General features: G+C 31.5%; 1 protein-coding gene across 2 annotated transcripts in view; it reads left to right on the top strand.

The window, feature by feature from the left end:
• The window catches only part of LOC106876335 (trophoblast glycoprotein), a 17,016-nt gene that overhangs the window by 9,078 nt on the left and 1,454 nt on the right, over positions 1 to 6,484 (top strand). The window lies entirely within an intron of this gene.

Below are 6,484 nucleotides of genomic sequence, written 5' to 3'. Positions count from 1 at the left end.
TAGATAGAATAGAGACAGCTGATGAAGGGATATTCCAAGTGGCGTTCCGTTTTCCTATGTGTTCGTTCCGTTGTCTGTAGTTTATTGTTCTAACGTCCTGTACCCTGATATGCATGTATATACACATGTAGATGTAAGTATGTACATATATGTGTGTATACATGTATATATATTCTTTGTATTATATATATATATATATATATATATTGATAGAAAGGACAACAAAAGAAAGAAAGAGACCTTGATATTGTGTAAATAGAGGAACTTATCTGTAAAAATATGTGACACTTATTCGGTAGCCATGATAAAACTCCGAGTTTCAGATGCTGGGGTGGGAACCCAAGAGATGTTGGCATGGGTTCCCACCCCGGTATCCGAAACTCGGAGTTTTATCATGGCTACCGAATAAGTGTCACATATTTTTACAGATATATATATATATATATATATACGCACATATATATAACATATCTATATATATCTATATATATATATGTATATATACACACATATATATAACATATCTATATATACACATATATATAACATATCTATATATATATGTATATATACACACATATACATATATATGTATATATACACACATATATACATCTATATATATAAGTGCATATATACACACACATATACATATACATATCAAAATAATTTTAAATGCTTTACATATCTTTTGATAACTCAAACTGGGCATATATTTTAAGAAAAGAAGTCCTAGTATCTCTGAGTGCTTTTAATAAATAGTATTAGTTTTATTTATTCCACATTTAGCTAAATTTTGTTCAGCCAAAGACAATAATAAAACAGTTGTGAAAAACAATTTCATCCTTATATACATCTGAAACTTCACATCATGCAAATATTGTGATTTGTAATAAATATTTGCTTAAGGGTTTATTCTTGTTGTTTTGTGTAGCATTGATAAATATTGTGGTTTAACCCTTAGGCAGACCTGATTGAACAGACCTAAGATTCCAGCAAAAATCATCTCTCTCTCACTCTCTCACACACTACATGCATGCACATATGTTAATTAAGCAAGTCTTTATATCTTATGCCATTTTATTAATTTGAAAGTGATTTAACTGATTGTGCAACCACATAGAATCTTAGGTATTGTCTCACAACATGACATACTTTTTGCTGGCCCATATATCTAGCACTTAAATCTATCCACTGTATAGTTTTTATTGTATTTTATATAGTTTAGTTTGATTTTCATTGTTAGTTGCATTCGGTGTGATATCATCCATCTAGTTTTTTGTGTTGGAGCAGAGCTGAGCCAGGTACTGATCATAAAGAGGGACCTTGAGCTGAAATTAATGTGTTTGTTTTATTGTATATACATTTTCTGTTTGTATGCTGCTCTTATTATACAATATATGGTGTCTCTCTCTCTACATATATAAATAATATACAAACACACAGAGATTCTTATTTTCCTATTTTTAGTTTCAAATAACTGACTTTGCCTGTCATAGAAGCATGTCTATTCTACATGGCACATGTATTTATTTTTACTATTATGTGTGTCTTAGAGTTTATCAGGCATACTAAGATGATTATTTTATATATCACAGATTGTCTATATCAGTCATGCAGACTTCTAACCTGTATGTGTTAAAGATATTCTGTCTTGTCTACTTTACTTGTCATAATACATTTTAAAACCATTAAAATGAAATAATCTTTTTTTCAAATGAATGGGAAGTTTTTTTTTTCTCCAAATGTAATTTCCACTGCTGTTCATTTCTAATATTGTGAACGTTGTTGGAAATATTCACAATATACACATGCATTCTGTTTGTGTAAATATTTCCAGCTAATTTTGTAAATGTGTTTTGTGTTTTGGTCAGTATGTATACTGGTAATGAGAAATCTATGTAAAATAAAATCTGTAGGAAATTGTAAAGAACCATCTTTATTTCATTTCTGTTAATTACCCTGGAACCCTGTTCCTATTTAAACATATACTCTATTCAATAGCTTCTGTTTTTATTTCATATTGTTAATATTCCCATTCAAGTATAATAATGGTGACTCAAAATATAGAACACACTCTTAACCAGTCTGATTTATATTTATCTGCTGTTCCCCCCCGACCCTCTCGTTGTACCCCTTCCTGTTCTGAAAATGAATGGACCAATAAACATAGTTGTCCTATTTCAGGTTTGCCAGGATTGTACATAATTGTTATGGAACTAAATATAGCTGTGGGTAAACCTAGCTAATAATCCATGACTGAATAGAGAAAATAGAGCTTAATGCATGTAGAAATTTTATTGTTCTTTTGTTGGTTTATACTTGTTCTGTGGTGAATATTTATCAGTCTAATCAAAATATATCTCATCTGTTTAAAATATGCATACAATAACAGATTAACAACCATAATAAATTCTGGGCTTTTCCATTCATTCATAGTGCAACAAAATAAATTTTAAAAATGTATAATGTTTATTCTGTCTTTTAAAAAATGTGAAATTTCCAATTTTTGAAATTTACCTGATGCACCTTTACCAGTTGTAAGCTTTGTGATTTCAGAATTTTGTCTTTCATAAAACTATTGCTCTGTTTTCCTTTTGCTTATATCATGTATGTCTATAAACAAAGGCCATTAGTCTCAGGTTTTGTATGGCATGAAAGTAAAAACCAGAAGAAAAAAATAATGCCAAAGTTTCTATTCTGTTATTTTTATCTTAATCTTCATGAAGTTTAAAATTAGATATCACAGTTTTCTCTCACTCATGTCCAGATGGAAGTTATTAAATAAAGTCTATTTTTTTCTGAATCATTGCTGTTAGAAATCCTTTTTGTTTCTGTGCATAGCACTGAAATGTTCTCATTTCTCCCATATCACTGTCTTCTGTAAGAGAACTTCTAATGATATTATATTATTTATTTATTTTTGCTTTCTCTGTGTTCAATGTTTCCAGCCATTCTTATCCAGCTTTGCTCTGCTGCTATTATTAAACCAAATCTTTTCTTGCATAAAGCTAGTATTTTTGAACAAAAGTAATTATCCCTGTTTTGCTCTGATGTCTTTTCACTGAATTATTTCAACACAAAACAATACAACCTCAACAATAGTTTGTTGATTATTGATTGCAAACCTAAACTTAGTAAATAGAAAAAAACAAAACCCTTTTTTTTTTTTAGCTTTTATTGTTTACTTTTTCAAGATTTGCATTCATAAACTATAATCATTGTAGAGCAACTATTCCATGGGGGAAATCGTCATGATGATGATGAAAGAAAAGTGCAATGTGAATAAAAAGGTAGACTAACAACTCAGGAGTAATTAGTTCATATCCAATATAGGAATTTTGGTGTTTATATATATATATATATATATATATATATATACACACACACACACACACACACACACACACACACACACACACACACACACACACGCGCATACATACAGGAGCATATAATTTTATACCAGATTTTCTGTTTACTTTTTAGATACCTATTTTTTCCAGCAGAAAGTTATCTTCTGTTCATTTAAACTTCTCAATTCATTGATTATATCCAATTTTATGAACTTCTTTAATTTATGGAGGTATGATTATCATCATGTTTGCCATGTACACGTGTTGCAAAACTCTTCAATTAATGTAATTGGGAAGAAAATATTCTTTTTTTTCTAAATAATTTTCTATTGAGAATCAGACATTTACCTCCATACCAGGGGGAGACATGAAATTTCATTTATTTAACTTGAAATGGCTTTCCAGCAGAGAAGCATATCCTTAATAAGACTGAAAATAAGACTGCTAAACAACAAAAATTTCACAGTAAAACTCATATACACACAAAAGAATATTTTAACATTTTAAAATGTCAATTTTAATGTTACTGTTACAACAACAACAGCACACTTTTTTTGTTGAAAAAACAAACCAAATTTAATTGGTGAAAGTGTTGTTTTGAGCAACACTGACAGGAACAGCAATTTTTTCACTAGCACTTTTAAGAGGAGCTAAATATATGTGACCAAGCAGAGAAAAATCTGCATCGCAGAAATATGTAACTGAAATATTATATACCTCCCTACCTGATGACTTTACTCAAGAGCAAACAAGAAGGAAGGTCACATATCTTTGCATCACAACCTTCTACCACCATTACCACCTGAAAAAAAAGGGCTTTTTTATGCCCTTAAAGCAACATCTGGAGGTTTGCTATAACCAGTGTCTGAAGTGATATCTCTTCTCTTGGTTGAAATAAGGCTTAAGGAACTGTATACCTAGTTTGTTTAAACTGAGGATAGAGCAAGAAAGCAAGCTAAACTGATGACTACCTTTTGCAAAGCAGTATGGATAGGTGTGAGTGCAGAAGTGACTAGAAATGGTAGATATCCAAGTCTTAATGATCCCCAAAGACTGCAGGGCCAATTCAGAGCTGTACCAAACTGGAGATGCAGAAATAACATCAGTGATACTGGCAATGCAAGGTAGAAGCCAAGCTGCTTGTGTGACAATAAGGTCCTTTTCAGGGGCTCTTTGTCTGGAAGAATTCAAGAATCAGGAACAGCAGAGACAGTGTCAACAATAGCAGGTCGCTGAAACTCCTTTTTCCAAAGCACCACTTGTCAAGGTTGCCAAAATAGCAGAATAGACCACCTCTTAAAAGCTAGCAATCAAGGACTCCTCTCCTCCTGCCTTGATTAGCAACAGAATCTCATTGTTTTGTGATGTAGAGCAGATAAACAATGGAATGAGGTGAAAGACTGTCAAAGGCAGTGGAAAGAGTAAAATCAAAAAAGAAAAGGACCCTTAAAAAGCCAAGTTTACCTTCTTAGGGAAGGTGAGTGGAATGTGTGAAGGAGGCCATCCCCCTCTGGAAACATGAAATTTTCTACATATATAGTGAATGATCAACAAATAGATTTTTTATTAGATGCTTTGCAACATGATCTTGGAAAATATCAAATGCAAATTTGCAAGGAGATGGGCTCTGATTATGTAAAGCATAAAAACAAGAGTACATGGATAAAAATAAAGTACCAGTCTAGTACTGGGATCAATGAATTAACCAGCATCATCCTCCCCACAAAACAGTTGACTTTGTGCCTGAATTTGAAATAATTATTATTAGGTTAAGGGCAATGAAATCACAGAGTGCTAGACAAAATTGCAGTTAGTAGTTGTATTCTTTTATATTCTATGTTTGAATCCTGCCAAGTTCAAATTTGACTTTCATCCTATGTGAGTTGAGAAAATAAAGTTTGAGTTAAGTACTGGTTTGATTTTATCAGCTATATTCATTCATCTAATTATTATTATTATTATGCCATCCAGGTCAACTTTGCCTTTCATCCTTTTGGGGGTCGATAAATTAAGTACCAGTGAAATACTGGGGTCGATGTAGTCCCCTCCCACAGAATTTCAGGCTTTATGCCTTCAATAGAACGGATTATTATTATCATTCTGGAGTAGTAGATTGGCAAATCTGTTTCAGTGTTTGACAAACTGCCTTGTGGTATTTAGTTATGGCTCTTTATGTTCTAAGTTCAAATCCCACCAAAGTCAACTTTGCCTTCCATCTTTTTGAGGTTGATAAAATCAACTAACAGCTGAGTACTCATTGATATAATCAACTGCTCCCTCCCTCAAGTTTCTGGTCTTTCTTGATAAAATGAAATTATTAGTGTTAAAATTATTGGAATAGACAAAGTGCTCTGTGGCATTTCTTTGGGCTCTTAACATTCTGAGTTAAAATACCACTGAGGTTTATTTTGCCTTTCATTCTTCTGGGATCAATAAAATAAAGTATTAGTCAAACACTGGGGTCGGTGGTATTGACAAACCCATTCCCCTTCAAAATGACTGGGCTTGTGCCTAAATGAGAAATCATTATTATCATTCTAACAGTTGTTATTTCTTTGTTGTTATCCTCAACACCATAATGGCATGGTTGTGTTAAGATAGTGTTACCAAAAGAATCATATTGACATGAAACAGACACCAAATCTTCAGTTTATATTTAACTTCAACTTATAATCTCACACACCAAATTGATATTGAAAATATGAATTTACCTACCTGTACACTTTCAATTATTTTTCATGTCTTTAGACTTGCACTAAATAATTTTAGTAGTTTTTACTTAAAGTGTCTTGGAATGTTTTGTGATAATAATTTTAAATCTCACTTTTTTATGCTGACAGCTGTAGTGGTATGTTAACCATTCTACTCTCTCTCTGTCAATGTCGGATATACAAGTATAATTTTGTTTAAAAGGAATTTCTCTCTCTGTTACAAATGAAACTTAAAACAGATAACACAAAGTGGAATATGTAACATGCTGATTTTTAATATATACTATGTGATATATAATGAAATATGTGATGTGTGTCATGATATATAATGAAATATGCATTACTATGTCATGATACAATGTGTGATTAATAATATACTAAATGATGTATAAACTGTACCACATAAGATATATATAT

This window comes from Octopus bimaculoides, chromosome 3 (genome assembly GCF_001194135.2).
Source record: "Octopus bimaculoides isolate UCB-OBI-ISO-001 chromosome 3, ASM119413v2, whole genome shotgun sequence".
Taxonomy (NCBI): Eukaryota; Metazoa; Mollusca; class Cephalopoda; order Octopoda; family Octopodidae; genus Octopus; species Octopus bimaculoides.
The sequence above is the reverse complement of the archived record's forward strand: the minus strand, read 5'-3'. Positions and strand labels throughout refer to the sequence as shown.